Source organism: Sapajus apella, unplaced genomic scaffold, assembly GCF_009761245.1.
Source record: "Sapajus apella isolate SASKATOON/1434 unplaced genomic scaffold, GSC_monkey_1.0 scaffold17, whole genome shotgun sequence".
Classification (NCBI taxonomy): Eukaryota; Metazoa; Chordata; class Mammalia; order Primates; family Cebidae; genus Sapajus; species Sapajus apella.
This window is the reverse complement of record NW_022436957.1, coordinates 6,418,574-6,440,074: the sequence shown is the minus strand read 5'-3', so window position 1 is coordinate 6,440,074 and position 21,501 is coordinate 6,418,574. Positions and strand designations below refer to the sequence as shown.

The 21,501-nt window shown below is 37.7% G+C and overlaps 1 protein-coding gene across 4 annotated transcripts in view; it reads left to right on the top strand.

The window, feature by feature from the left end:
• Positions 1–21,501, top strand: part of MID1 (midline 1) — a 371,713-nt gene that overhangs the window by 188,281 nt on the left and 161,931 nt on the right. Inside the window, exon 1 of one of the 4 annotated variants that reach the window (XM_032285892.1) lies at positions 509–1,021. The exons of 2 other annotated variants lie outside the window; for them this stretch is intronic. The gene's annotated coding sequence lies outside the window, so the exon portion shown is untranslated. Of the gene's footprint in view, positions 1–508; positions 1,022–21,501 lie in introns of those variants that run through there. One more of the 4 variants, XM_032285888.1, reaches the window with a different exon arrangement.

The following is a 21,501-nucleotide window of genomic DNA, read 5'->3' as shown; positions in this document are numbered from 1 at the left end:
AAGGTGATGTCCAGCTTGTCCCTGTTAATAAGTTCAACAGATCAACCTTGTAGGGAAGCCAAACCATAGAAAAAGGTTTTTTGTTTTTTGTTTTCTGAACAAAATGTCAGTGTTTATTGTTGTAATGACAATATTGTTATTTGAAATTATGCCTCGGGCCCTCAATAGGTAAAGATTGTTGTTCATTTGCTGCATTTCAAACAAATTGTGTGCACGTTCGCATTAAGATTTATTTTTCTTAGATTGAATATACAGTTAATCTATATGGAGAGGAGATAGGTAACAATCCTTTCTGGATTGTTCGTTTTAGTTAAGGTGTTACGCATAACAATTTGGTTTCCTTCCCACTGTTTTGCAAAAGTAAGGCTACAGTGCAAGATATCCTTTTAAAAATACCCTTGGGTCCTGAGTGTTGAACTTTTCTGGCTGAAATAATTTTGCACCTTCCAAATGTTTTAACGCTGTTAGGGAGCTCTTAAAATGCAAGGATTTAAGACCCTTAGCTAGTTAAGCTTTTAGCAGAACCAGAGCTGTTAGATAAGAATGGAGCTCATCCTTTACTTTTGGAGCTTTGGACACTGTTTCCAGCTGCTTCCAGTCATTTGAATCCTGAAAGCTCCCCTAATCCTCGCGGAGGCAGCCTTTCTGGCTCCCAGGACCCACCCCCTTGCTTCTGATTGGCGAAGCTCCTCCGCGGCCCAAGCCAGCCACCTACGACGTCTCTGAGAGCTGATTTGAAATAAGAGCCAGGCGGTCCTCGCTTCCCTGCGACCGACTTTTCATAGGCTGGGGGAGAAAAGGTTGAGAAACTTGACATTGTCTCGGGCAGAGTGCGTGTAGCAACAGATCAAAGAAAAAGAGGACGAAAACGTGCTCTTTGCTGCCCGTAGATTTCGCCGGCTTGCTTTTGTCTTGCGGGCTCCTGCCGGGTTCGGCGTTTTCAGCTCTGAAGACTGCGGCGTGGGCTCCGATGCAGCTCGCTCCCTGCCGGATGGGTCATGGGATTCTAAACATGAGGCAGGTAAGCTCAGGCGGCTGCGCTGGCGGCGGCGGAGGCGGGCGCCGCCTGGGACCCCTGCGACCTGTTACTCCCGAGAGCTTGCTCAGTTAGCAGGCGTCTGGCCATAGTCGATGCGTTTGGTGGAAAGACGGGGCTGCATTTTCCTGAGACAGCCAAAGAAGCACATTACCTGAGCCTCCCCGGTCCGGTCCTCGCCACCCGCCCCCACTTTTGCCTTTAATGGTGTTTGATGTCAGGCAGTCATTGTAAAGGGCTTACAAGCAGTTTGTAGAATATATGCAAATCAGTTCCATTTTGCAGCCGCTGGAATGTATTGTGCAGGATGTATCTTGAGCTTTTAGTGCCTCTGTCCTATGCATTGGGCTGGAATAAAGACAGCTGAATGTCGTGAAAAAGAATTTCACGGGGCCGCTTATCTCATTTTGGTTTCGCATTCTGAGCACTTACTGCGTTTCTGGCGGAGAGGGCGGAACCAGCTTGAAATGAGCACAGACAGCCCTTCCAGAAAAATGCAAATTTGTTTTTCTGTTCTAGCAGTTTGGAAACTGTATTGCTTCTGGACGTGAGAAGACAGCCCTGAAAGTAGTGAGCGGAGAAAGGGCTGGGGGATTACTTAAATGAGTCTTTGAAAAGAATTCTAAACCAACAGCTTCTTCCGTGGCTCTGGGGCATGATGATAAAATTCCTTATCAGCCCAGGAAGAGGTTTATAGCTTTGCTGTTAAGCAAGAAAAGGAAAGAAAAAGTGGATGTAGGAAGCCAAGGAGAGAGTGTGCTTTACAACTCAATCAAAGTTATGGAACAATCTTATGTAAATCTTTAAATATCAAGATCAATACTCATATAAGGAGAAAACAAGGCTGGAAAAACCTGCCAATAGGTTGAAAGGGCAGGGAGTCCAAGAGGAGTGCTATTGCTTTTACCAGCTCTGAATAAATCTGGGTGGGAAAGTTAGCATCTATATCGCCACCGGAAAAGCTCTTCACTTTTTCTTTTAAGTGGGTTGGGCGCTCGCCACCCTGCACACTTTGAGGGAAGTGAGCTTTCCATTTAGGAACGTAGGCGAGGGGCTTAGAACACTCTTTATGCCGCAGCCTTGGGAGATGAAGCAGAGCCCCCATTAAACTGTGGAATGGTCAGTGCTAACCCTCTGCCTTCTTGCCCCCTCACTTGTTCTCTCAGCAAGCGTGCTTGGCAAGTTTCGGTGAGTGCAGGAAAGCTCTTGCGGAGGAGCAAGTCCTGTCTGAGTGCCATGAATTGCCCTTGCCTTATTAGGGACTGTGGGGCGAACGCTCGTTTTAAGTTCTGCAAACTCGCAGTCCAACCTCATACTTTTAATGCCTGCCAAAGTGGGATGAGGAAAAAGAAGGAGAAGGCTAATTGGAAAGGATTGAAAAGGAAAAAGAGGAACGCAAAACATTTTTGACAAAGGTCCTTAGCTGGAACAAAGAAGTTATTTGATCTTGTACAGAGCCACCTGTCCTCTCGATGGTGTCTGAGCTCAGCTTCCAGAATCCCTGTTCCCACACGGTTCCTCAGGAACCATGGCAGTCTCCGTGCCTTATGCCCAAGGCTTGCTTCCCCCAGCTTGTATGTGGCATTTATGTGAACTTGAAAGACAGCTCAATGTTGAAGTTTTAGGGGCACAAGTACAAATATAGTGACTCTTTAGTTATTTAATGAATGGACAACTTTTTATCTCACAGCTATGTATGTCATATATATATATATATATATATATATATATATATATATTTTTTTTTTTTTTTTTTTGGCCTGTTCAGAACTTGGAAAGCGGGTGGGATGGAACAAGGGAAGAGATGAAGGAGAGAGGCAGGATCATTGTTCATCCAAAGAACAAGGACAGTTTCCAGAATCTAACATGTTGTTCCATGGCAGCCAGAACAAGAATGTAGGGAGGAATGAGATGGCGGCGTTATTGGCATAAGTTGATCCCTACTTTGTTTGAGTTTCTTGTGGGGAAACCTGACTATTTCATCCAGGCAGGGTGAATCTCATCCACGAGCCAATTTGTCATCTCAGCCCAGCAGCTCCAGCTGGATTTATAGGGTTAACTATCAAACAGACCTGTGTGTTACCAGCTCAGCAGTGAAATTCAATCTCTTTGCTGATGAGTGATCTGTCCCTAGGGCTGCACAAATGGTGTACACTGGTGTGGCAACCCAGAAGAGACCGCTGCCTGCCACTGATAGCCAGAAATTTGGGGTAGCCAGAAATTGCCAGCAGAATTAGAAAACGGTTTGACTAGCTATAAGATTCAGAGGGGTTTGGGCTTCTGCCAGGTTGGCAGAAAAGGAACGATGTAGAAAGATAGTATTCTTTGAGAGTTCCTAAGGCCATGGCTGAGTTAGGCCAAAGAAAAGTATAAATCTGACTCACCTTGATCAGGAAGTAATTTTAAAATATATGCCAACCTGTCTCTGCACTCTGATCATAAACGGTAAACTTTTCTGAACCCTCCTTAAGAGGGAATTTGGTCTGTTCCCAGGCAAAAGGAAAAGCATGGCCACCTGTTCTAGAAGGCTGGCCAAAAACAACAGGTTTGCCTGTGGCATTCCCACAACTGCAAATATCCTCCCCACGTGGCAAGCCACCCATTGTCCCTACACATGAGAAGAACAAATAGTTCATTCTTGAGCTTGGGGAAAAAAATCGGATTCTCTAGACAAAATTGTCTACTAGACATATTTTGTGTTTTTAACATCCTGATAACTTTAGAGAAAAACTCTAAGAGAAGAAGGTGCATGCTGTGTTTCTGATCTACTAAAACAAAATGAGTAATGTAGCTGCTAAATTCTTGCAAGGCCAGGATGCTGCTCTTTCAAGGAAGCTGTGAATCTGTTTGATTAGCCCGTTCTGCATTCTTTGGATTGGAATTAAAATGCCCAAGGACATCTGGCCTAATAATGAAAGTCTTCGTATTAATCTTTCCTCTGAGGATTAGAAAGTCCTTTACAAACACAGTCTATTTATTCTCTGCCACATCCCCAGGAAAGAGTGAGGTGGCAATTTGATCCTCATTGAACAAATGGTGAGACGAAGGCAGAGAAAGGTTAAGTATAAAGAGACACAGCAAGTTAGGGGCAAGCTTAGGGATGAATACTCACACACCCAGAAAGCCTACCTGTGCAGGTTTAGGATCTCAAATGGCATTCTAGGGATTAAAATAGAATCTCTCTTATACCATTCTTTTTCATAACATTCTATAACTAGCAAATATATTATGTCCCAAGTATGTTGTATGGTTTCCTTCATTTGAAAGTCAGGACTCTAACAGTTAAAAAGGCAGTTCTGTTCTCATTTGTCCCAACACTGAGATCAGGCAGCTTTTATGACATCTAATAGAAAGATACAGTAACTAATCGGAATTTTAAATATGCATCTGAGAAATGTTCCGTTTCAACAGATGTTTTAAGTTTTTGCACATGGTTTAGAGAGCGCAATGTCTTCAACATATGTTAAAATTTTAATTTCTTCCCTCCTGTCTCTTTCTCAGCAAATGTTATAATCATAAGACTTGCTATCAGTTAAAAGATCCTTGTTGGTCACTTTGAAATATATATATATTTTTTGAGTCATGTTTGTAGTTCACTTGGCTGCAGACTGCATAGGCTACAAGCAAATCCGTTAATTGGTAGTTGCATGTTATCTGCAGACATTCCAGCAAATTTTAAGGCTAAGTGCGTATGTGGATGTCTCCTGGCTTTGATCGTTTGTGTGGTAAATAGCCATCCAAAGTAGCTATGGCAACCTGGGTTGTGCATCGGTGAAAGGGGGGGATTTGGTTACTGGACAAAGAGTAATTTGTTTGATTAGAAAAAGGTGGGGGCAAATCAGGACATTTTTAACCAGCATGATTTGAGGATCCCAGTTCAATCAAATCATTTGGATTTTTCTCAACAAGCAAAAAGAAGTAATGGCTAACCACACCAGAGTGTTTTGCAGACGTAATTTAACTTCTTTTTAAACAAGTGATTTCTACTTTCCAAAAGCAATTTATACAATGAAAAGGAAGTACAATATATCTTATAAATATCATCAATATCCCTATTGTACTAAGTATGAACGTTTTTATTTTCAGAACTTGATGGGACTTTGAAAGACCGGGATGTGATTGGAGGTGTGCATTTCATTTATCCACCTGCAGGGGTCAGGCTTGAAGTTCCCTTGGTCTGAAGATCAGGCAGCAGACTTCACTGTGGGGAGCCTGAGGCAGAGCCAGAGAGAATTGCTCTGCTTATTTGGAACAATTAGTTAGCGATTCTTTAATCTTGTGACCAAAGCTACTATGAAAATGAGTTCACTCAAGGAAGAGAATATCAAATACGCTGTGATTAAAGAAAGGGCGATAAAGCCAGGTCAAACAGCAATCTAATCTCCGTTTAGATATAAGGCAGTTTATCTGGAAGATTCTGGCTCATTATCAACTCCTTTGATTTCACACAAAACTGAGCTCAGGGGTTTTGTTCTAGAAACTTGTTTGCCCAGTTTTATGAGCTGGCATGTTATAAAAATATCTTTAAACTAAAAAGGATACAACTTTAGGGAGCCATCTGGATCCAAAATATTCACACACACACACACACACACACACACACACACCCCAGGAAAATATTCCATTGCCCCAAGATCAGGATGGTTAATGGCCTAAAAAAGGTTAGGTGATGTTAGAAGCACAGAAAATTGAGGTACAGAGAAGAATGCCAAGAGAGGACTTTCCTGAAAAAAACAAACCAAACCAAAGAAAATAACTTAACCTGCTTTGTGCTATGAAAGAGAGGTTCTGAGTAAACATGGAAGAAGTGCTGATCATTTGTAGTATAAGTGGATGTTGAATTTCTTGTATTCAGTGGACTGTTTATGATGCATATAATATAAAAGGCTGTCCTTCCTTTTTTATATCATTCAATGACATTTACTGAGCATTTACAGAATTAATATATTCTGCTATATTATACATGATTATTAATGTATCGGGACACTTTCTGGGTTCCAAACATGATTTTGGTAAGGTCCTTGCCCTCAGAGAACTTTTGATCTGGTGTACAATTTATTTATTGTACCAGTAGCACAATATAGGTTTTTCCACGGTCGAAATGGCTGCTCATTAATATCTATATTTGTATAGATAGGGATCCACTTGAAAAATTGGCAGTATCCAAAACCTTATTGAACCCAGGAGACTTGAGAAGTGATTTGTAATTGTGAAATTTAGCTGATTTTTAACCCACATGTCCATTTGTAGAAATCTATGACTTCCTACATAAAGTAAATTTCTCATAATTATTAAATAGTAATTCATTTTTCTCAATAGGGAAAAGTAACTCATAGGTAGTCCCCAATCTAGGAATAGTTTATGTTTTAGGAGTTTGTTGTTTGAAACCCAGAACATTTTCCAGTGAAAAATAATCCATCTGATTAATGTGAGATCAAGTTCTGGGTTTTGATGACATGCCACTGTGTTGTACAGCATGGAAACTGAAGGAGAAAGAATTGTCACACTTTCGGTAATAAGCTAGTCACGGCAATATTTGAAATATGAAGTTTGTACTAGTTATCAGCTTTCTTTCTCCTTCCTGCTGATGTTTTCTGGTCTCACTGGGGCATCTCCCCAGTCCTGTCCTAATATCTAGTGAATTAATAATTGTTCTTTTTCCCACTCTCCCTTCCCCACCTCCAAACCACTTTCCTGTTTCCTCTAGTCAATGGTCTCTGCCACATGGCAGGAGAGAAGTAATATGGGTGAGCTAAAGCCCAAGACTCTTAGCCCTTTAACCCTTAGGATGAATCTTTAATTGTGGAAATTTCAGGCAGTGGAGCCTGGAACTACAAAACACATGATTTTCCTTTCAGGGACAATATTTGGTGGCAGGATTTTGCCTTTGGCAGACAGAACTTGCTGCTGTGCCTGTCTGTGGGTCAGATCTCTTCATTTGTTCTTTCGCAGCATCCTGCCTGAACTTCTGGACCCACTGGGGCGTTTGTGAGTAACAGCCAGGGAGCCACAGGCCCCAAATTGAGAGGGAATGATGGTGTTTGTGGGTTTGGGTTGTTTGTAAGTATGCTGTTTGTATGCTGAGCACTGTCTACTTGGATTAGAATAAATAGAAAGAAAATAGCTGTAGCATCCTCTAATCCACACGGGCATTTGAGATGGTGTATATATTTCTACTTAATTGTTTGTCTGCCTATCTTGGGACTGAGTTATTCCACAGCAAGAGTCACATCTTAATTACCTTTGAATCCCGACCCAAGCCCAGTGTCTGGCACACAATAAGAATCATTAAGTGTTCTACAGGCGCATGCTAGATGAATTTTAATAAAAAAGAAAATGGAAAATGCTCCTTAAAATCAGAAGGGATATGAAGAAAAAAGGGCATTAGAAAGGTCTGGGAAACAGCAAGGACTAAATAGATCAATAGTAGAGAAAATTAACATAGTTTATGATTACTGAAACATATACATATGGTTTTATATATATATATATAGTCCATTTACATACATATAAATAGTCTCTCCCTCTCTATGTATAGTCCGTTCAGTTGTATTCTGAGCAAGAACACAACCTAAAACATGATAAGCAGCTTGGCTTATCCTCTGCTTGATTGTTCTGCAGAAATAATTAAGAAATGGGTCATGCCCTCCAATAGCTCAAAGTCTAATCGCCAAGATAGAATCTGCTGCTTGCTCTCATTGAACCCAGCCTGATGGTTTAGGGCTTAGGTCCATGTGCAGTTGTTTAATTTTGCCAGGTGAGTGGCATGCCCAGGGTTACTCTACAACTGAGATAGCGTGTCTGAGAGAAGACCGAAGCCTTTTCCATATAGATGGTGGCCACATTTTTCATAGTGAAGTTCAAGATTTGTGCTGGACAAAGCATTTTCATTGCTGGTAGGTAAAACAGACTGAGAGTTATAGTTAAAATGACAAAATAGAAATTTCAGGGACATTTGATAGTTTATGTCAACAACAGGACTACTATATTATCAAAGAGTCTATGTGATAGACTGTGGTATCTGCTGTATGTCAGGTTTTGGAGTGTTGCTTTGGTTCTGTGTATTTGGAAGTGGTCTTCCCCAAACAATTTGGAGGAAGGGCTTTTTTTTTGAAAATGGAATTCATTGAATGCCCTGCTGATTTAATAATAAGTAGATGAATGGCCAAATAAAGCAATATATAGATGAACAGCACCACCAAATATTATTAATGGAGATTTATTTACTTACATAGGATCAAGTCTTCTGTAGGAAATATATTAGGAATCCAGACTAAGAATACCGGTTAAAAGTTTAGCATTTCTGGGTTGACATTTTAGCACAAGAAACACTTTACCCTCCATGTGGGAGCAAGATATGAGGGAGTTTACACCTAGAACCTAAGTCCTCTAGACTTCCTATCCCGTTCTCTTTTGTGACTATACCATATGCTTTCTACTAAGATATAATTTGAATGTTTTCAGGTCATGTGCTATAATTCAATGTGATAATAAATTCCAAGGGAATCTGAATGGAATGATGGTTTATAATGAGGCAACTCAGGAAAGACTACATCATCTTCAGTGGAAAATACTATCCAAAAAAGCGAAATAGTTAAATAATCTTATATTTGGGTTTTGTGCTTCTTTTGTGTATATATTCTTTGCTCTGATTTTAGTTAAGTATGAAAATGTCAGACAGTAAAAAATAGGAGGATTATATTTATACAGAAGAAAGTTTAGGGAGTGAAATGAGTCATTTATCCCATGAATTAATCAGCTATGCTTTGAGGAAATAGTGCAGGAAGGTAAAATGGAACACACAGAAGAGAGAAGAAAGTGACTTCTTTTAGTCAACGTATGATGGGGAAAGCGGTAGAGAAAAAATGGCTATTTGGTGAGTGATTCAGTTGAGTTCCTTTTCAGTGGTCAATGTTTAAAGTGAAATTCTAATGAGATTGATGCTGCCCTTTCTGTACGGCTCTGAGTAAAAGAGGGAAAAGAGTCATAATAATTAATTGAGAGGGGTATGACTTTCTGAGTAGGTAAAAACATGATAGCAGACTATTAGATAATGAATATTTATTGCTTGATGCCTTTCAGTCTGGAAGAGACACTTTCTGAATATTTCTCCTCTTTCTAACATTTCAGCTGTCAGAATTGAATAGTTCACATATAAACTACATTGTTTTGGTTTAACTAACAAAGACTGATAAGACATGAATTGTTTGTGACAGCCTCTAACATTGATAACAGAAGACATTAATGCCCGCAGACACAGCCTACATGGTAAAAATCTGGAAACAAAAATGCTTATTATGTTAGGCCAACGTGCTTTGACCTAGTTTTGCTTTTCTGCTTGGAAATTATGTCAATATTAGTTACATCATCCCCTCGGATGAGCAATTCCACATTCTTGTTTATTTCAGTGTCATATTATTAGTTTTGTATATTTAGTTCTGACCTCCAAGGAGCCAAACTAATCCTCATTGACTTGCATTTTCCTTTTGAAATGAGACTTCTGCATGATAAAGAGAGAGGATCTTATGTATTAACAAAACAATCTAAGATGCCTCTTCAAAGACATTCATTTCTCCTTGATCTCCACTGCCCTCTTGAAGGTTCCTAGAGGCCATCCAGTTTTCTGCTGCTCAGAATTAGTCTTTTTTTCTTTGTCTTATGGGGGTGGAATAGATTACTGGGCCTAAACTGCCATAGTTGAATAACAGAAAGTAAAACTGTGAGGCTGACGGGACATTTCCCAGCCCATCATCCCTAAATTTTCCCTTTTCAAAAAGTTTCTGCTTTACTTCTTTATCCAGCAGAAACTGGCTTAACATATTTTTCCTATTTAACATTTTTATTGAATACTTTTCAAAATGAATTATTTCCTTAGTTGATTTCGAACACATTTTTTCTGTCATTTAATACTTTATATCACTAGAGGAAAGAACCATTTAATTATTTCATACATTTATGAATTCTAATCTTCAAAGAGTGTGAGTTCTTTGAGTGATCAACTTACATCAAATTTACAAGTATAATTTACTACCAAAAGACCTTGAATGCTTTTTGGTGCTCATGTTTTGGCATTCCTTATTAACAAATGTAATCAGGCAAAAGCCCACAAGAATATGTATTCCTGGTCCCTCTTTAAAAATGTACCATTTGTTCTTGTTTTCTAATTAAGGCTTTGAAAGTTAAAAATCCCTTTGTTGTTAGCTCCTTTACAAGTCTTCTGCCTGAGTGCAGAAAACATAAGAAGGAAATGTCCTCTTCAAAGTATAACCAAACCAACTAAATTTTAACCAGGTAAATTGTTGATTAGCATTGGATCATTTAAAGAAACAGTATGAAAGTAATTGGCCTAGGCACATGTCCTAATTGTGTGATCCCAGGGGGCTTCAAACATTGTTTGAAACACTCACCTCAGAGATTATGTTCCATGTCTGATCCTTATGCTAATTTGAATACTACCATCCTGAAGAAAAACTTCTTTATAGGATTTCTTGAATCCCTAATTGGTATATAAACATTGTCATTCCCAAGCTGTTCAAAGTTGTAAATTATAGTATACTGTGTGTCTCCTGTTGTAATATCAATTTCTACAGCAATTTTTCTGATTGTTGTAGGCAAATGTAAATACATTTCCCTCCTCTTACACAAATATTGGCCTTTCACATACATTATTCTGCACCCTGGCTTTTTTCCACCTTACAATATATCCTAGAGATCTTTCCATAACAGTGCGCAGAGAGCTTCCTCTTTAAAAACAAAACAAAACGGCGTATCATTGCACTATGACAATGTACCATAATTGATTTGACCCTTCCCCTACTAGTCACGTGGAGTGTGTCCACTCTTTTGCCATTAAAGCAATGTGCACAGAAAAACGTTGTGTTCATCAGTTTGTGTGGGGCAGGTATATCTGTATTAAAAATCTTCAGAAGCGGGATTGCTGGGCCAAAGGGCAAATGTAGTTTCTAATTTTGATAAATAAGTAACATTGTCTAGCCAGCCTGTGTGAGAACACTGCTCCAGAACCTCATCAATAGAGAGCATTGTTCAACTTGTGCACCTTTGCCTATCTGATATCTGAAAAGTGGCATTTCTGTGTAGCATTGCATTTCTCTTCTGTGTGATGTTGAGTATCTTTGCATATATCGAAGGTCTGTTTACATTTCTTATGCAATGTCTGCTCATATCCTCTGTTTAGAAAAAGAAAATGCCAGGTCTAGTACAATCATGTTTGATGTTATTTTGACAATGATAAAACTACCATTTAGTAAGAGAATCACTCCAGGCAGTAGACTTAGAGGCACAATATCAGAGACCCTTGAGTAAAGACCCTAATGTGTCACATCTTAACTCTGTGACCTTGGGTTGATTCCTTGGGATGTTGATTCCTGGTACAGTGGTGTCTCATTTGTATTGGTTTTTAAAAAGTGGGTGTGTTCAATACCTCCCAGGTTGATTTCTTGGGAATCATCCCAAGGTCCTTCCAAGTTTCCTTACGTGTAAAATTGAAGGTCTTTCCAAGTTTCCTTACCTGGAAAATTGAAATGATGTGGATACCTCACAGGGTTTATATAATCACTAAATGAAGGATTATATATAAAAATGTTATATGAAGCACTTAACAGAATATAGGTTATATACTTGGCACTTAAATGTTAGGTTAACTTCTCTTTTTTTAGATACAAACTTAAGGTTTCAGAGAGGCTGGGTTTTAGGACATTTCTACCTCTTAGCCTCTGAATGAATACATATCCACCCTCACAGAGGCATGTAAATATACACATATGTACACACGGTGGAATAATGTATGAAATGGCTGTAATGATTCAAAGCATCTCTTTAGACAAATGTGCATGTGTATGCATGTGTGCATGTGTATGTATACATAGTCCTGTAATGTAAGAAAACGGATTTGTTGCTAAAAATATACCCTTTTAGAACAATTTTTTCTAATATGCTAAAACAACACCAAATGGCATTAAATGGACTTGGTCACTTATCACTACCTCTCATATTGTAATCCAAGAAAGCATTTTCTTCTTCATCTGTCTTATTCTTTACAACAGTTAAAACTCTTACAATGTTACACACCTTATATTTAAAGCTACACCTAGAAATAAAATGACACCCATGTTTGTGTATGTATGTCTTTAAAACAAAAATAAACACAGACATAAATACAAAAGGTAGAAATGGAAAATAAAAGCATTTTAGAGAGCATGGTGCCAAGAGTTGCCACTATTGAGGGCTGAGAATATAACACTGACCAACTATACACCTGTGAATGAGACTATTTGGGTGATCTTGTTTCCCAGGGCTCTGTTGTTACAGAAACATAATTTTAAAATTTTTATTTTGAAATAATTACAAATCCATAGGAAGTTGTGAAAAAATGTACTTGGTGTTCTGTACCCTTTACCTACTCCTTGCCCCATCCCTAACCCCTGGAAAGCAGTAATCATCTGTTCTCCATCTCTATAATTGTGCTACTTCAAGAATATAATATAAATGTAATCATACAGTATGCAGTTTTTTGAGGTCGACATCTTTTCCCACTCACTTAAATTTTCTAGGGATTTATCCAAGTTGTTACATGCATTAGTCGTTTTTTCATTTTTATTGATGAGTAATGTTCCTTGGTATGGATGTTTGAGAGTTTAACCATCAGCTTGTTTAAGGACATTTGGGTTGTTTCTACTTTGGAGCTATCACAAATAAAGTTACTATGAGCATTTGTGTGCAGGATTTTGTGTAACTATAAATTTCCATTTCTCTGGGATAAATGTCCAGGAGTGCAATTGCTGGGTTACATGGCAAGTACATATTTAGTTTATAAGAAACTGCCAAAGCATATTGCAGAGTGGCTGAATCATTTTACATTCCCACCAGAAATGTATCAGTGACCCAGCTTCCTCTGCATCCTCCCCAGCATTTGATGTTGTCCCCGTTTTCGTTTTAGCCATTCTGGTAGGTGTATAGTGGTGTCTCATTTGTACTGGTTTTTAAGAATGTGCAGAAGATACTTCATAATCCAGTGTGGGTGTATTCAATACCCCCCAGGTAAAATTCTTACACCTGTATGGGCCTATCTTGGTGCATTAATGAATTGTCAAAAATATCTATGATTGCTGCATTTTTAGTTGAACCCTGACTGAAATATTGAGAGCGAAAAAGAAACTGTGTTGTGCAAAATACATCTGAACATTAGACTGGCCTTCACTTTATACTCTGAGACACTCAGAGAATTGATACTTGCTCAAGGCATGGCAGATGCACACCCCAGCACCTAACTTCACTTTAGGAATAGACACATCAGGTATCAGAAAAAATTGCTAAGACTGTTTAAATTTCACCCCCCTTTTCCAACATATTCCATTGCCTTTGCATTTGCATAAGTTAAATAGGGGTATGATCCATCTTCGTTGTCAATATATATGTAGATATGTGTAAATCTACAAACATACATATGCAAAGACATACATACACAGGATCTATGAATGTCAATCCCAAATGCTCCTCAACATCCAGTCTAGATTCTTCCAGGTTAGGATTTCTCAACTTTGGCACTATTGACATTTTGGGTTTAATAATTATTTGTGGGGCTGTCCTGTCCACTTTAGGATATTTAGCTATATCCCTGGCCATAAGCCACTGGATGCCAGTAATACTCCCACACCCCCAAAGTATGGCAACCAAAAATGTCTCAGCACATTCCAAAATGTCTACTGGGGGCAAAATAACCCCCACTTTGAGAATCATTGGGGTAGGTAGAAGGGAAATAGAACCTCAGGCTTCAAGTTCGCTCACTGGGTTTCCTGAAACTTAATAAGAATCTCCTTTCCAGCAGGGATAAGGTTTCGGTGCCCACCTGGTCTCTGATAACTACCAATCTCTAAATTTGTTTCAGCACATTATGGCTGAAGATTAGTGGTTAAAAGAAAGATGTCAGCCTTTATTTCTTAAAGAGCTTATACTCAATGCTTTAAAATACAAATTGGATCTGGCACTGTTGTGGCTTGTGCCTGAAATTCCAGCACTTTCGGAGGCCAAGGCAGGAGGATTGCTTGAGCCAAGGAGTTTGAGACCAGCCTGGGCAATATAGTGAGACCTCATCTCTACAAAAAAATTTTAAAAATTAGCCAGGCCTGGTGGCGCGAGCCTATAGTCCCAGCGACTTGGGAGGCTGAGATGGGAGGATTGCTTGAAACTCGGTGGTCAAGTCTGCAGTGAGCTAAGATTGGCGCCACTGCACTCCAGCCTGGAACCTTGTCTCAAAAACAAAACAAAATAAAATACTAATTGAACACGTATAATTGAAAACAAAATTTCATGCACACCTGGTTTTGTTTTACTTTGTATTTATGTTTTATCACTTATATTAGATATCATGATTATTTTAACAGGTATAAAATTTAACAGGTAATAAAATACCCATAAAATAGGGTATCTCTCCATATGCATAGAGAATTTTATAGAGAAATTGGCACAATTCCTGGATCTTTCTCTGATTCAATGTGTTTATCTTTGAATTATCTAATAAGAGGTTTTAAAGGACATTTAAAGAACTCCAAAACAGGCAAAAGAAAATATGATAGTGTTTTAAAATTTAAATTATGTTTAGATGGCAACAATAATGATTTTATTATATAAATGACAGAAAATGTTATGTATTTTTAACCTTATAAATTTACCTCTACATGGTAAAATAATATGTTTTATTTATTACATTTGGTATGTAAATATATTCCTACTTTAGAATTAAAATAAGGTGAAAATAGTTATTGTTTGAAATACTGTAAGTTGTATGTTCTTATCTGTATTAGGATTAAAATATGTATCTTATATATAAATTCTAGATTACCTGAAAAAAGAATAAATATAACCTCATATAAAAATAAAATATTCCTGTATTAGTTGTACAATTTAAATTCCACTTTTAGTTTTCATTCTTCTCACGTTTTATTAGTAACAGAATTTAAGTTGTTACATTCAGAAGATTTGGATAGTAGTTATCATGAACTCACTGTTATCTATGGCCCTGACAGTAAAATATGCCACTGAGTTCTATTGTAATGTGAATATCTCAGGAATGCTAAGCCAGTTCAGAATGAGGCATTCCTTTCTCAGGAACAGAGATTTATAAAGTGACTGGAGCTATCACTATTTCTAGAGGAAGGTGTACCTTGAAGTATTCTCATTCTTTTCTTTGCATTTATGATCCCAGCCTACTAAACTCAAGCGACACTTCGATACAGCAAAGCCTCTTGGAAGTATATGAGTTTAATAAGAAATTCTATGAAGAAAAAGTACACTGAAATGCAGATGCAGACTGACCCCCAAAATAATAAGAGTACTTTTAAAAATGTATTAGTTTCATAGCATAGCATGACAAATAATACTCAAAAATACTTTGAAAATGCCCATTTAAATAATGCCCAAAGGGTTTAGTAGATTATGTTGACAGAAGGCGTTGGAGGAAGAAACATAGCCGTAAGAGCCAAGAAAATGATCCTCCTTGGTTTATAAGATTACATAGAGGAATTTTAACTTCTAAAGTGAAAAAACAAATTACTTGTGTAGGCTAAAATCACCCTTCTTAGAGGAAATGGTACAAGTTTTCTTCATATAATTTATGTTACTTCAGAAAGTCTCTATGAAGTTATAACATTATAACTTCATGCATTCTCCTGATGACTTCATTTGAAGTCTATGATATAGTAACATCATACACACTTCCCTTTTCTACAGAGCCCTTATGTTCTAGACCAAGAGGTTCATTAATTTTTGAAGTTAATACTAAAGAGTTGCCAGAATCCCAAATAACATCTCTAATTTCCAAAATTGCCTGACAAACTCTATATTTTAAAGAAGCTGTGTCATTCATGGGATAAACCTAATAATGTCTCTTTGGTCCCCAGCCATGCTCATCTTTGCCTTTCTTTCAATATGTGCAAGGAACATATAAGGTGATCTTTTAATGTTACAGTGTCTTCTTACAAATTAGAGTTGATTCACTGAGGTTATAACAGCAGCTGAGCGTTCTCAAAAGCTGCAACTTGAGCTGACAGGCAGATTAGCAAGTACGTAAAATGTCAGTAGAGAAAAAAATAGACTTCAATTATTTGGCAATCCTGTTAATCAACTCTGTGAATAGGTCTTTGAAACTTGTACAGTGGATGGTTTGAATTTTCCTCAATGCCTAGCACAAAACTTACCTATCTGTTGAATGTGTGCATTACTGATTTAATTCATGGAAAGTAAAATTTTAAAACGTAACCTTGGTTATTTGGGATAAAATGACACTTCCATGTAATGGAATGTCATAACTGAAATTGTAGGGATTTTCAGATACTATAGGTGGTACTAAATCTCATCAGAGCCCTTCAAGTTATAACATAAGATAGCATATTCAATATGAGAAAATATTTGTCAGCCTTAAAAATGTATGTAGCAGAGGCAATCCATTTTTTTTCTGACAAAAAGCCTTCTAAAAGCTTTTCATACTACACAGCTTTGAGATTTGTAACTTTGAACCAAGAAAACATAATTTCAAAAAATGAAGAGAACTTCTGATTAATTCTAGTCTAAGGCAATCAAGTCTTAGTAGATTTTAAACTATTGTGTTTTTCATAGTTAATGTCAAGACAGGTTCCTCACTGTGGCTCATTATTTTCTTATAAAAAGTACATACTGCTTGTGTTTTTAAATTTCAGGTTTTCTCATGTAGCTCTTGTCTAATGATCCAGCAAGTTCAGGCATTTAATACATTTTAAGAATCTATATTTAAAGAGTATTTATACATGTGTGTCTATGTATTTTGAAATATATATATTTCAAAAGACTACTTTAGGCCTTTGGCTCAAATATGTTTTTTTTTTTAAAGAATATAATATTGAATATCTGAACAGGTTAAAAATCTCCAACATTTATACGTGTTAACTAATGCTTTTCTTTTCACTTGTTAAATTGCTACATAAATGCTTTAAAAAATATGTTATCCTTGGCATTAAGACATCATGTCTTTCACTTACAAAAGTGCATCAATCTTTGGGATTGAACCATTGTAGCTGCCTTAAACCAAAAATCTCCCCAGCCAGGTTCCTTGTCATCACCCTTGCCACAGAATCTACACATCATTGGGAATTAAAGATCTTTGGTCTCAAACCTTATCCTGGTTGAATTCCTATCATATCACCACCAACCCCTTTCTAAAGGCCCCCAGGAATGCTAGCACAACAGGGGATTTTCAGGAGGCTCACTCCGATGAGGGGCATGGTTTGCAGTGACAAAGTTTGTCCTTAGATGAAATCTGTATCTCTCTCCCTATAGCATTTACCACTGTTTGGCCCCCTCTCTACAACACAGAGCACGTGCAGTTACTCTGTTCTCTGACAGCTTTTCAAAGACAAAGCTAACATGGCTTTCGGGGGCATATTTTCCAGGTTAAATATTCCCAGTTATGTTTGATTTGGACTCTATCCTTTAGGATCAAGCAATGTTAGTAAGTACAAATGTCCAACGTTTGAAAGAACTGTTCATAAGAGAGACTCATCTGATTAGAGGAAAGAGATACCATTCAGTTTCTAATACTCAGTAACTTTAATGCCACTATTTTAAGCTCTCTCTGCCTGGATTGTAGAGACTTTGCCTAATTTACCTCTGGAATAGAAATTCTGAGCCTTTGCTAGTGAGTGAGCAATAACAATATTGACAGACATCTAGCTAGATAATAAGAAAAAAAATCATGAATGACCGAAGTGTGAATTTTGTTTCTTTGCTTGTCTGATACCTCATGGCTATTTGCAATATCTTATTGTCATGTGCTAAAGGATTTTAGATATTAATCAAAGAGAAAAGGGGCTCTAAGATAGAAGAAAAGACAAAAATGTGGGCAGATAAGTAGGAAAAGAAGGGGATGAGGAATAAGGAACTTTTTCCAGGTACTTGGAAAGTTGAAGGCAACTTAAATCATCTTGAATATTTTAAGAAACGATATTATTTTTCACTTTTATATAAAAGACTAAAGCTCTGCAAAATATATAGGTAGGCACAGTGTGTTGGCAATACACTGTTTACAGATTGGCAAATCAAGCCAGTGTCTAATGAAAAGGAAGGTTGCAAAGAGCTTAGATCTGAAACTCTGAGGCATGTTTTGTTCCACACCTGGAGAAGCACTTGGCTTTGCTGAGTAAATGATGGAATGAGCATGTGGTGGCAGGGTGATGCTCTTCATGGCATTACCTAGACGCACAGGCATCACTAGAGACTGTAAGAGAAGTTTGTGGGCTTTTTATCAGCATTTTGAAAAACCCAGAGGATATTGTACAATTACTTTTTCAATGATTGCTATATCAAATACTTTTAAACCTGAGGATTTATGAACTTAATAGTGAAAAGGTTTTTAAAAAATGTTATGCCAAATGAGAGAAGCCACTCACAAAGGGCCACATATTATATGATCTATTTATATAAAATGTTCAGAAGAGGCAAATCCATAGATTCAGAAAGTAGATTCGTGGTTGCCGGGGGATAAAGGAGGGGAGAATGGGGAGTGAGTGCTAATGGATATGGGGTTTCTTTTGGGGGTGATGAAAATGCTCTGGAATTAGATGGTGGTGGTTGCAAAACTCTGAATATACTAAAAACCAAGGAATTATACACGAAATGGATGTTTGTAATGTGTGAATTTTATCTCAATAAAGCTGTTTTTTAAAAAACGATAAGCATTCCTACAACCATAAGGAACAGGGGTAGTCTTGGCTATTAGTCATTCTCCTTCTTCCCCATTCCCAATAATTAGAAAAAAAAAAAGCGTGTGTGTGTGCACATGCATGCGTGTGTGTATGTATAAGTCTGTGTGTATATGTGACAAGGGCAGTAGTTAGAGCACGATCATATGACTACCAGGATCTATAGACAACCCTACACTATTAGGGGAGAAAGTGTCAAGATATTTGTACCATTCTCATACAGCACGAATCTAGGCCAGGGCTCAGCATCCTTGTTCATAAAGTACCAGACAGTGAATATTTTGGGTTTTGTGGCCATGCAGTCTCTGTCCAAACCCCTCAGCTCGTCATAGACTATATAAAGCCCTTGGAGGTAACTGTGTTACAAAAAAGCTTTATTTATAGACACTGAAATTGGAATTTCATACAATTTTCACAAGCCACAAAATAATATAAAAAATATTTTTTCAACCACTTAAAAATGTAAGAACCATTCTTAGCTTGTGGGCCACACAAAAACAGGCAGAGGCCTGGATTTGAAACATAGGCGGCCTGTGGGCTGTAGTTTGCAGAACCCTGTTCTAGGGTAATGACTTAGAAAGGGGCTCTACTAATCTGCAGGTTGTTGTGAAGCACTTTACATTCCTTAAGCCAGTATATAACTTAAAGCAATAATGCTACATTATGTCCAAAGGCTAAGCTAGTGAGAGACTAAATTATAACACTCAACTTTTTTAAGCAAATAATTATGAAGAATCAGCTAATAAGACCTTTTCTAGAGTGTTCAGAGTATAATAATGCTACCTTGTGTGGTTTGGGGATTTTTATTTTAAGTCAGGGAAGCTATGAATATCTTGAACTTTGTCCATTAAGAAGTCTGCCAAGGCTGTGAATTTTAAAGCCATGGGAATTTTTCATGGCCCTTGGCTGCTGAAATTTTAACAGCGAAGTTATTCATTAAGTCCACATTAAAAAAAAAAAAAAAAAACTATCAACAATGCTTCTTTATACTTTATCTGCATTTAATACACTTCCAGATAGATGATCTTTAATTTGACTAATGAGTACATCCTTTGTTATTTTAATGACAAGTAATTTACAGAAAGAGAAAAGCTCTTCAGCCGCAAGTCTCTTAAATCTGGAATTTAAAGTCTCTGATGTTCACAAGCCAGAAGCAACACTTGGCGTAAGACAGGGCCACTAGGACACTGGAAATGCATCCTGGGTAATGAGCTGGAAATACAAAAGGAATAAGACAGTTGGAAATACGTTGATCATTTTATATGACAGTTTCTGGGTTTATTTTCAGGTTAGAGCACAAGTCAGAAGCTGAAGAACTTGGAGATTTGGCAAGGAACATATGTCCCACTCTCCCCAACCCCCAAATAGCCAAATATCCCCTTTGGTTCTATCAGAGAAGCATTAAGATTTAGTAATTAGAAGAAAAATTAAAGTTATAAATATTCAGTAGGAACATAAATAAGAGAATTCAAAAAATAAAATGTTGAGCTCACCACAGTTTTCACCATACATTTTATTCTTTCTTTTTCTTTTTTTTTCTTTGTTGAGACGGGGTCTCACTACGTTGCTCAGGCTGGCCTCGAACTCCTGGGCTCAAGCAATCCTCCCACCTGAGCCACCCAAAGTGCTGAAACTACAGGTGTGCCACTGTGCCCAGCTAAATTTTATATTCTTTAACTGATTTTTCAATGCATGAATAAATGAGTAAGTGGGTAAGTGCTTACTGAGGATACAGTTTTCAACCAAACTCTGTAGATATTCAGGAATGAATTAAGCATGGGCCCTGCCTTCATGGGGTAAGGGTTTACTCAACTTTACAGAAAACCCGGAAATATCCTAACAAATGTGGCAACAGAAGAACTTTATTCCTAATCCTAAAACTCACTTTCTTTACTCTCAGAGTAATTGATACAGCATTCTAATGTCAAATCACTGTTTCCATATCATACAATACTCTAATTGTCAGGCTAAAGTCTGCCTTAAAGAAGGGTAGCAATGGCTTTGTTCTTATGATAATAGAAGAGAGAAAAAGATTATTTACAAAGCTACCACCTCCGAAAATTAGAAGTATTTTATACAAACAACCACCTCAGTTCTTCTCACAGTGATATTTAAATGTTTGCACATGCTGGTTTCTGTTATATGGGCCTTTACCATTTTCATTCCTCCTTGTAGCTCTATGAGTTAAATATTACTATTATTCTTTTACAAATGAGGAGAGTGAGACCTGGAAAGATTTAGAAACATGCAGAGGTGATAAAATACTGGGAAAGTTTCACATTCAACCATGTCTGATGTTTAATCCTTTTCCTTGTCTTTCCACCATGGCATATGCTCATGGCATGTCTTTACTGTTTCTATTTTCCCTACAGAAAATTCAGGACAATTAACACATTGAAGAGTATTCAGACTTTCACTTTTCTTCTTACACAGTCTTTGAGCAGCCCATTATAGGAAAATGAGTGCATTGGAGATTTGAAGAGGCAGAATGAACACGTTCTAGATGTAGAAAGAAAAATTCTAAGCAGGTAAAAGACAACCATAGTGAAATACACCAGATGGATGCTTGACTTGAACAAGATGCTAAGCACTAAATAAGGCAGGTGGTAGAGGTTGTGAAGCTGCAGAGCCCTGAGAAATTGATCATTAAGCAGAAGATGATTAAAATCTTCCTAAGGGACAATTGATCAGAGCCGAGGTCAAGAGCTAGGACTTGTC